General features: G+C 37.0%; 1 long non-coding RNA gene across 2 annotated transcripts; it reads left to right on the forward strand.

The window, feature by feature from the left end:
* Positions 1 to 2,429: 2,429 nt before the first annotated feature.
* Positions 2,430 to 11,213, forward strand: LOC146439604 (uncharacterized). Of its 2 annotated transcripts, none has more exons than XR_014851285.1 (4): positions 2,430 to 2,528; positions 3,698 to 3,806; positions 6,976 to 7,112; positions 7,370 to 11,213. It is a non-coding gene; the product is annotated as an uncharacterized LOC146439604 (long non-coding RNA). The 2 variants fall into 2 exon arrangements; XR_014851284.1 differs by having other exon boundaries at positions 7,608 to 11,213.
* The last annotated feature ends 221 nt before the right edge of the window (positions 11,214 to 11,434 follow it).

The following is an 11,434-nucleotide window of genomic DNA, read 5'->3' on the forward strand; positions in this document are numbered from 1 at the left end:
GACATTGTAAATTGTCAGTAAAACCCTGGTTAGATGTTTGCGCATAAATTTAAATATGCTTCTATCTTCTCCTCACAGGTCTTTGTCACTTTCCTCTGAAACTCTCTGCTGAAGTAAATTTGTACTTCATACAGAGAGAATGATTAAAAGCATATGTTATACTATTTACATATTTATTAAATGTATAGCATATTTTTAGAGGAAGAAAGCCTAGCTGTTCTCTCACTAGCTCAAATGGTGGCACTTTTTCTTTCAAAAGTGGCTGCTTATCCATCCAGACACTAAATGGCTGAGTCCTTTGGTGACAGTCTAGGGATGTCTTGGTCCATGAGTTCTTTAGGGAGAATCTGACTAAAGAAATTCTTTTGCCAAAAGTGAAACAGGTCATTCCCATTTGCAAAAGTTGGTCACACCTATAGCACATTTCATACTCAGCCCAGGTGGTAGTGGATTGACCAATATGAGGTTTTGACTGAACCAGGCTAATGGTTGCAGTGACGGTAGGAAAAGAAAGTTCTTTGACTTCAGGTAATCCTTAAACCTCACATGAACTCCCTGGGCCATCTCTATGAATCATGCAAGCATACCTTCTGATATATCCTAGATGTACACCTGTAAACAATTAGCAATTTTAGAATATGGTGGAAATAATGAATTTAGGATCCCTAACAGCAAAGATTTGCATAAAAAAAAATCACTGAAAAATTCATATTTGCTCTCTTCCTCTACCACATCTATTTAATCTGGTTTGCATAAATCCCGCTGCTTATCCTGGGGCCAGGAAACATTAAGATTTCAGCTCACTGCATTTAGGACAATGTATATTCACATAGTCAAAGTTGTGTAAGAGGATGTAATCCCATTTTGATACTGTCCAATATCTTTAATATTTAGATTATTTAACCTTTTTTTTAACATCTTTTCAGTTAGTGACCCTTTTAAATAAATTTATGTGAGTCACCCAGAAATCGAGTTAGCTCAATGCATTAAATCTGTTTAGTCTGGATGCATTTATTAATCACTTTTAATCCCTATGAAATGCTTGACAGTCTCAGCAAATAATGATATATCGTGTAAATAATTGAAGCTGAAAAAAAAGATTGTTTTCTTTTGTAACAATTGTACCAAGGGATAATTCATTGTTGACCTCATAACTAAGGAAAGATTGTTATTGTTTTGTGTCAAAATGATGCTGAAATTGTTTTGTTATAGCTGTGCTCTTTTCTGTCTTACCATCCAGTTTCTAGGTGGTAGTTTTAATAGCCAGAGAAATAGAATATCTTCCTGTCACACTGCTCTTCAGCTCCTACTGAGGACACAATGAAATGGAGCATAATAGTACTTTTATTCTCCAAGTAGTTCACCGGAACTGTTCTTACTTTTTGGCTCCTGCTCTACCACAAGGTCAAGAATACTCTCTTGTGTTCTCATTTCTGCATGAAAGTCTCTCCTTTACTTACCTTCTCCCTCTGGTGTCCATGGAATTTTACAAATGCTCACAAAGAAGAGAAATATTTAGAGAGTTATTTATTTAATAAATTCCTCCTCTCTTTTGCAACCCTGCCATCACTCTTGATACAGCTGATTTGTGCTGGGGCTGTTAGCAGGGTTCCAGGTTCAGCTACAGAACTGAAATACAAGTTAAAGGACAGGGACTGGGTGTGTGGAGTAATTTTTCCTATCTTGGTACACTTGCTGCCATGATTTTGTATCATTTTCCACAGGCAGATCCTGAGCGATATGTGAAAGCTGTTGTTTTTGTGAGGCAATTTACAATTTTCTTTTTTTTTTTTTTTTGAGGAAAATTATATAAATTTAAAATTTCTATCCTTGGATTACAGCAACATATGGTGAGGAAAAGAAATACTGAAGTTCTTAATATGCTGAGCTATGGTTGATCTTGGCTCTGCTCAGCTTGCTTTATCTCAAAAACAACTGAGAAGTGGAAGTGAGGAAATGAAATAATGAATATGTGCATATTGAAACATTTTTATATCACAACCTGGGACATGTAGTCAGAAAAATTGCTGGTATACAAAATATTCACTCATACACTGATACCAAAACACCTAAGAAAGCATGGGCTGCTACATGAAACTTTTCCCTTTCTTTGAGGCCCAAGCTCCTTCTGAACAGCACCTTTGCCTTTTCACAATAGGAAGGCAATCCTTTTAAAGCAAAGCTTCTTTCAGCTGTGGAGTTTGTAAAACCTCTCGATTTTCTGTCTCACTGACACCCACCTTACTTCTTTAGGTTGAATGGCTTCACCTTCAGGAGCAAAGTGGGAAGGAAGGGTTACACAGTCCAAGAGGAGGGGTGGAGAGATGATCTCTGGGTAGATCCTAAGAGTGGTCACTCCTCTTGCAACAAAGGAAGGACATGAAAGGGAATCAGCATAAATCAAAAAATAAGGGAAGAAAACTGAAGAGGACTTTATGTTTCTCTTGCAAATTCTCTTGCAGGATGAGAAGCTACAAAAAAGCCAAACTCTGGTAGCAAGCATTACAGAAACCTGTCCTATTTTTAAGGTATGATATATATATATTTGGGGAGCACAAGGAAGTCTTTTTCTATTGCTATTCAATGTGTTTTTTTCTGGTGAGCTTCCCTGCTGTATCTCACAAGTAGATTCTTCAAATTAATTCACTCCAATTTCCCTAAAATTGAGAGAGCAGCACAGTATTTATTTCATGCTAATAATTTTTCTGACTTGCACAAGGATATAGCTAGTTTATTTGCAGAGTGACAGGTCCTTAAAGCTATTTTGATTACAGGCAATATGGATAAGTGATTAGGTGTGTGGCAGGAAAAAAGTTTGTAAATATTTTGGTGAAAGTGTGTGGCAAGGAAGGTGTTTCTTTTGTTGTTTAAAATAATTTTAAACTGTTAGTCTTCCTTATACATCTCTTGAATGAGACTGTTTATATTCAGGGATTTGTAAAAACACACTGTAATATATCAGTAAATTTGAAGACACAGGATGAAATTTGCTCTAGGGTGTATTGTCATCTACTATAAATTGCTATCTGGATGGAAGGGTCTTTTATGATTAGTACAACTATACCGTAGTCAAAGCTGCCTTTTCTCCCTCTTAAGAAGGGGTTGATATCTATTGAAACCAAAGTCTGATCTCCTTTATGCTTGAGGGCTTCGTGAAGTGTTTAGCTGTAGTTTCCTGGAGTGAAATGAGCTTTTCTCAGCTGGCCAAAAGCATTGCTACAGGGAGTGATTGTAACACCGAATTTTGCACACAGAGGTAACTCACCAAGATTAGACAACATAATTTAGTGTCTGTGCCTTTAGCCCCATGTCAAGGCAGACTCTTAGGGTCTCAATCTCAGCTGTAGCTTGCTTACCCATGCAGTCCACACTTCCCTGTGTCTCTTGGGGAGTGGGAAAGCAGTACAGATGTGGAGTGGGGTAACTTTTGTTCTTGATGTGGCAATTTTTCAACTTGTGGAATATTTTGAGCTATATCTCTGTCATGAGAGCGTGGCCATGGATGCTTTTGACTATCTCTTCATGTACCAAGGCATTGGAGGCCAGGCTCTGAGCCTCTGCCTCAAGCAGTTCCCTCTGCCTTGTGCCTCCAAGGGGTTCCTTGTGTAGCAGTCAAAAATGTATTAGCGTGACAAACAGTTTTAGATGAAAATGTTTGCATCTGCATTAAAACCAGCACTTCTTCTGCTCAAATCAGAAGGGTTTTTCCTATCTCATGGAGGACTGTGGTAAGGTTAAAGCCATGCGAGAGTCAGCAATACAGCAGAGGGACAAGCAGAGTTGCTGGATCTGTGCTTGCAGAAATGGTGAGTCCAAAATGTTTTTATGCTCCTAGAAGGAGGGAAAATATCACAAAGTTTCTATTGTTTATTGATATCCTAATTTTCACAAGCTGCTGGTCCTTTTCCTTTCAGATCTTTTGGTCCCACTGTCACATCTACCATCATCTTGAAGGTGTTATGTTCAGGAGTGGGATTGTACCTTGAATATAGCTATCTGTGCTGGAGTGTTCTTCACTCCTAGTGCAATGCAGAATCAATAACTGTCAGAACTAACTTTATGATATACGCCAAGAAACACTGATGCTCTGTGTTGATTTCTTAGGGAGCATTAAAAGGTCCTGCTGGGCTTTGCAAATTTTACCTTCAGCCTCAGATTGTAGGCTGAACTCAGCTTTTGAAGCAGTGTTTTTGTACTCCTTCCAACTCCAACAACCCACCCCAGCTCTCATGGCTGATGGCAGATGTTGCACCTTTCTAACATGTGCTCCAATCTTTCAGAAGAAATATAATTTGTGAAATTCTTCCATGTGAGGTGAGGCATTAGGAAATGAAAGAGTAAATCCAATGGGGATGGAAGTGAAAGGAATTATATAACTTTAATTATGGAGCCTGTTGTCTATGGTGTTTGGCCTCCTGTGAGGCAACATCATGGCAGCATATTCTTTTGAGAGAAAAAAATTCTTCTGTTTGAACTGGTATCAGAAATCAGCTGATGATTGATGCTGTTTCCATCTGCTTCAAATTTTTCAGATTGGACAGACACTGTTTCAAATGGCAGCGAAAGTTCTAGCTGACAAAAGAATATTTAAAATTATGAATTATGCCACATATGATTATGTAAACTAACATGAAATCATACAGATCTTTAAATCAGCCATCAGTTACCACACAGGCACGTGCTTCTTCCTTAGATGACTTGTTCCATGAAACAAGGAGAAATGCCCATTTCATGAATTACAATGTCACTGGTATATAAGCTCTCTTTTAAATGCCTTTTTCAAAAACTCCTTTTCAACTTTTTCCTCATTGTATTCTGATTTTCCTAGCCCAGCTAAATCAGATTTGGCCTTCTGGGGTATGATGTAAGTTGTTGCTCACATGCTGGCTTTATGCCTTAAACTTTAATTTTCTGAGCTTTCACAGATTTATTTTGTGGTGTTATTATACTGGTGTCAGAAATACATAGGTATTAAATTGAGGCTTCAAAAAATCTCCAGGAGTGTATGCTAGATGGATTTCAAATCATTCTGTTTTCTCCTTTATCCTCTTTATTAGTTTTATTATATCCTTCAATTTGGCTTCAATTCAGGGAAGCACTCAAGCAAGTACTTAGCTTTGAGAATGTGCTTAAATTCAGCTGGTTTTTTTTAATTTTTTTTTTTTTTTAATTCTTAGTGGAAAGGTAGGCTCACACTAAGTACTTTGCAAAGCAAGTAATGTTGCCATTTTCCCACAGGGTGTCCCCCATATTTTAGTCATGTGCTTGCCTCTTACTTTAGATCAAGATTTCTGTACTTCTAGATGAAATGCAGAAAATAAGCCTATAAGGAGATTGAGTGAATACAAACCTGTTTTCCTATCTTTATTCATAACTTTTAACTGCCTCTTGTTCCTGTAAATGGAATAAATTTATTTAAAATAGAACCAACTGAGCTTGAGAACTGTACATCTACCTTTAAAAATGGTATTACTATGCAGTTTTAACAGTGACACTTTCTCAAGGGATACTATCTGCCTGGGAGTAGTTGATTATCACTGAATCTCACAAGATTGGACAATTTCTGCATTATTCAAATTCATTCACAAAAAATTTGCATGAGAAAGTTGAATGTACGTTGCGTGTTTTCTTCATCACAGCTAACAGGTAAACTGGGAAAAAAAAAGACTCAAAACCAGACATGGAATAATACATAGGCTGAATTCTTGCTGTCTTTGGAACCTTATCTTAAAGTTCACTTTAACCCTTCAATTAGGGAATGAACAAGGAATGAATAAAGACATTGTTGTCCATCATCCTTCTGCCTAATTTAGACTCCAATTAACCTGCACGTAGCCACAGGAGAGGGACAATTATTTCTACATGGCAATTCCTGTAGCCTGCTCTGGGCCTCTCCTGAAATGGGTTGCTGTGTTCTCTCTTAGTTGAAGATGCTCCTGATGATTTCAGCAGGTGTTGGACTAGATGATATTTAAAGGCCCTACCAACTCAAAATATTCTATGCTTCTATAATTAGTAAAGGTGATCATCCAATTTTCAAGCATCTGTATTTATGGAATACAAATGCTACTGTTTAGGTACATCTACTCGCAGAAGAGGGTGAACAAGTGTGAATAATTAATTGCTTCCCTGTTTTGCGGAATAACTTACATTCTGAGAAATGTATGTAATTAGTGAGAAACACAATCTCATGAATGATGAATGATTTACCTCATCACACCACTGAGGACTGTCTTAAAAATTCTGCCTCCTCTTCTTCTGGCCCCAGATTAGAGGATGCAGTGGTGCTGTAAACAGAGTTTGTTTGTTTTATCTTTAATCCTTGGATGGCTTGTTTGAAGAACACTCTTGTATAAATGTCTCTAAGTAATTAATTGTGTGTAGATCTTTAATCCTCCAGGCAGAGATTGTGAAGATAATGGTATGTATATATACATATTGTAAATGTATTTCCTTTGCAAACATGGATGATAGCTGTTAAAGGATCATCCTTGCTCCAAATACTCTTGGGTATAGAGCTGAAGTGCTATGCAGAGAAAAGCAATGTCAGACTCAAATAGAGATGGTGAGATAAAAAACTAATGGCTGAATAGGAGAACGGACAGAATATAGAATAATAGAACAGTGCCTGAAGACAGCTTTATCCATTTTTCCAGTTGATGTAGGATAGTATTACTCCCTATAAATATTGTCTCATGCACCCTCCAACCATCATGGAGGCAGAGGAATCAGTACTAATGAACCTCAGAAACTGCTGGGAGAAATATTCCTTCAAGACTTAAAGGATGCTTGGTGCTTGACTGAAATTTTTTGTGTTTATTTCAGCCATGTTGCTTCATGAGCAAATGCAGCTGGAAGGGCACCTGACAGCAAATACAGTGTTTGACTACAACTACAGAAGGTTATTTGGAGACATATTGGAATTCATACATCCCTAAAGGCAGCTCCTGAGAGAGGTTTGTTTCTATTTTCCAGAATGCAGAATGATCGATGGTCTGGTCCGAGGAGCCAGAAGGAGGAAGTTAGATCTTAAAGACAGAAAGCAATGCGAAAGCAAATTGCATTGCACATCTTTCTTCCAAATAAACTTTATGTCCCATTGGCATTGAAAGGTATGGTTGCTCAGTGCTACAGAAAATGATAATGTGCTTTCTGAAATGTGTTCTCTGTTATATCATATTCCAGAGAACCCTATGGTGACTTTAACTGTCAGAAACTGGAGAAAAAAAAAATCGTGTCTTCTGGCAGTTACAGCTGCTATTTTTTTTCCCCTTTTCAATTAAGAATTTTCTCTTATCTCTAGGTTGTTTTTTTTAAATTATTATTATAATACAGAAAAACATTATTGATTTCAGAATTAATACTTTAGGTTCTGCAAAATACTGCAAACTAAGACAATTGTGGCTAAATGGGTCCTGTGGGGATGAGTTAGAAGCACAAGGGACTTGTGCAAAAGGATTTATCATAGAGACCACAGCCAGCAGTGACACCACTGCCAGCAAGAGTGACTCCTGCTCCACTTGAGGTGACAAAGAAAAATGAGAGGAACTGGAGAAGCATCTCTGTCTGCCTAATCCGTTCATCCACAAATCTGCTGTCCTCTGCAGGACATGAGGAGAAAGCAAATTGCAGCCAGCCAAAACTCTGTCAAAGAAGAGATAAAAAGGCAAGTTAAGTGTGCTCTATGATTTCAGGTGGGTTTTTTCTTCTTATTTTGTGAGGCTCTTCATCATTCCATTGTCAATGTGCAAAATGTTTTTACTTTGAAAGTTTCCAAAAAGCAAAGGAGATTCACTTATTTGAATATAGGGAGGCTTCATCCTTTAGAGCTTTATGTCAGAGGCTCTGTCTTGCATACTCGTCTCTTAGATTTACATAAAATTTTAAGGGATGCCTAGGCCAAAACACTGATATCAGTGGTGGTGTTATTATTGAAGTCATGAAGTCATTATTAAACAGAAAAAATTTAACAGACTGTTAAAAGAAGAAAATAGGATCATGGCTGCATGGAATTTTAGGTGGCTGTCTACTTTGCCCTGACAGCATGACAGGAACCTGTCTTCCTCAGAGGCAGTGCTTGAAGCTGGATGACTGGGGCAGGATGCCCCAGTCAAACACACATCCTGACTTTGGGAAGAAATTAATTAGAAAAACAGTTGACCAGATGCCCAAAACATTATATTTCTATATATTTGTCAGGAAGGAAAACCTTTTTGGTAAAATTGCCTATAGAGTACAAAGGCTAAGAAATTGCAATAATGGTTTTGGAAAGATGGGATTGTTAAGCATCCACTGCCACAAAATACTTTAAATAGATTACACTTCCACAAATCTGTATAAAATTGTTGATTTTTATTGCACAGAAATCACTTCCTTACAGGAAATAGCCTGGGGAACCAGAGAAATGATTACTGGTTCAAGACAACTAATTGTTGATTTAAAATTTGTTAAGAACTTTTCTCTCTAAAGTTTGCAAGTAAAAGTTTGCAATTCGACCTCCTGAGAAGTTTGTTGTCCTACTGTGCTTCACAGAGTGTCTCATAGTACTTCAGCCCCTTTAAAACACTCTCTGACCAAGCTTGGGGCATAACAAGGGGAGAGGAAAGTGTTTTGAGAACATTTAGAGTCTGGTACACCCCAGATTCTTTCTGCTGACCAGTGAACCTCCTGTAGGCCATGCCAGAATGGAAACTGTGCCTGTAAGAGACTCCATCATGGTCAAGGAAGTGATAGAAAAGTTTGATCATGTGTAAGTCCCTTCTGTTAATTCGAGAACAGTGTCTGATCATCAAAATGAGTTTTTGCTCATCTATTCAGCACTTCTGTGGCATACATTCATTTGCAGCAAATGGTTATGAGCATGTTTAATTTCCTAGTCATGGGTAGCGAGACCATAGGGAAACTTTGTTGGGTGGGGACATGAAGCCCATCTCCTGACTGTACAGTACCCCACATCCTTAGGCATCTGCACTTTTCCTTAATTTGAAAAGTCTAATGGAACAGGAGGGAAAATGGCACACGTACCTGCAGTGTCAAACAGCCCTCCTTACATGTTTGACTATGCTGCTTTAAATTGCCAATGCAGTGAATATCAGAACTGCTATGTGTTTCTGTTTTTAAGATAACACAAAACACAACATTTGCCATGGTATTCTTTTCAGTGTGGGGTTTTTTTTAGGCTGAAAGATTTCAGGCAATTTCAGACCCCCATCATATGAAAGTCAAACCTATGACTAAATTATGGAGACATTACAAGCAAATTAAAAACATACTTCCTAAAATAAACTGTTACACATATTTAACAAGACACAGATTTCCAATGCAAGTCTATCTTAATCATCAATGTCTTTCAGGTCCACTTCTAGAAAAATGCTCTGGTTTCAGGTCTGTGTATTTTCTGTTCTGGTGCTCACCTATTTGAATAGTTAATTTATAATAAAATTGTTTAATTTCTAACAGGATTGCACAGAGCTTTCTGTGGAGTAATAATGCTTGTTGTAAAATATGAATATTAAGATTAGGAGTTTTTCTCCTACTAACATCAAGACTCTATGGTATATTGCAATTTTATTAATAATGACCTAAATTATTATTTCATGGTCTGAAATAGATGTATCTGAGACTACTTGAGTGAATAAATGTAGAAGTCAAAGTATGGTCAATGTGCTCTGTGCAAGCTTGTTGCTTGCATTGAAAATCAGACTTAGGAATTATTACATGTTTTAGGGAAAAGAGACAATTTGCAATGTTTAAGATGAACCATGAAACCTTTCCAATGGCATGATTTTTTACTATTTCTTGTAGCTCCTTTTAGGAAGCAGTCAGTGAGTGCTGCAAGCAAATCCCAGTGTAGTAGTTGGCCTACTGAAAATTCAAAAGGCTTAAGGAGTTTAAGGATTACTGCAAAGTTCCTATGAATATTTAACCAACCAGCCAACCTGTCTGACTGATAGATGCTGCTGACACTTTTAGAAATTCATTTATTCAAAAAAACGCCATTTCGTTATGTGAGAAGTTTATCTAATAGAAATGTTCTTCTTTCAAGTTGGAATTTTTATCCATAATCATAAAGTAAGTAGAAATACTTTGCTGGCTGGAAGAAGCCATGTTGTTTATTGGGTTTCTCAGCATGAAACTGCAACCAAATGGCAAGTCATATTATTCCAAATTGTTACAACAGATATTGATATGGTTTTCTTTGACTAAACAATGACTTCACTAAATTTGTGGACAGTTATGGTTGCTTTAGAACTTGGTCTGTGAAATATTTGTAATTTATTATCCAGCAGTAGGCTGTGTCCTTGCAAACATTCCTCTGAACAGGTTCACTCTTGAGCTGTTATGTGGCAATGAGTCTGAATAATTTCTTTTCCAGTCAGAGATGTTTGATGTATATCCTATATATGAGGAGTTCCTGGAAGAAAGAAAAAATAGGAGCTGTCTAAAAGCCAATATGGGAAAAACAATAAAAGTTCTGTAGGGCTGATCTAGTTTCCATCTGTGACTCTGCAGAACCTGGGGTTTTTTGAATCACATAAGCAGGCATACCTCTCAACCTTTGCAAACTATTTGATATTTTGTATTTCCCAATGCTCTCAAGAGTGAACTGGGGAGGTAGGGCCAAAGGGGAAGAGTGATTGGGTGGGTGCAGATCTTGTGAAATCAGAGCACCAGGGACATAGGAAAATGGAAAAAAACCAGTTTTATTATTTATTTAATTATACAGTCCTTTTTCTTTTTTATTTTTCTCCTACATTTTTTTATCATATTTGTTAAAGAAAAGTTAGACTTTCCACTTGAAATGTGGAAAGTCTTTAAAAAGAAGAAAAAAAATACTTTCTCACTGTCTTGTATTTAACGTATGGTTTATTTGAAACACATTCAGTTAAAAAGCCTGCTATTTTTAAAAATAAGTGTTCTCATCGTGACTTGCAATAAAAGGTTTAAATCTAATTCAGACCTGACCTGGAACATACTCTTGTCAGCTGAAGGCCTAAATTTGATTCTGTCTTTCAACCTCAGCTGTAGCAGTTCTATGTCTGCATTACCCATGAAGAGTGCAGATATTGAGACATTTATTAAGAAATAACACAAGAAGAAAAAGAAGAATATATAGGCAAAACCCAAATCTTAATGAAAATATGACACTTCAGTTTGCAATCACTGTATGGTATAGTAGTCAAGTGGACAAAACTCAAAAATGTAAAATACAATAAAGCTATATTAATATCACCCATGAGCTATGTCAAAATAATTGTATGATATATTTCTGCTTGTGACAAGCATCTGGGACCATGCTAGATATTGGTAAAATCAAAGAACACAAGAAGGCTAAAAGCAAATTTAGAACTTACTGAGACAATTTTGATGTTAATGCTTTTTTTTAATACTGCTTGAAAAAGTCAAAATGCATAAGGTTCTACCACTACAGAGC

The sequence above is a fragment of the Lichenostomus cassidix genome, chromosome 3, assembly GCF_008360975.1.
Source record: "Lichenostomus cassidix isolate B80296 chromosome 3, HeHo_3.0, whole genome shotgun sequence".
Classification (NCBI taxonomy): Eukaryota; Metazoa; Chordata; class Aves; order Passeriformes; family Meliphagidae; genus Lichenostomus; species Lichenostomus cassidix.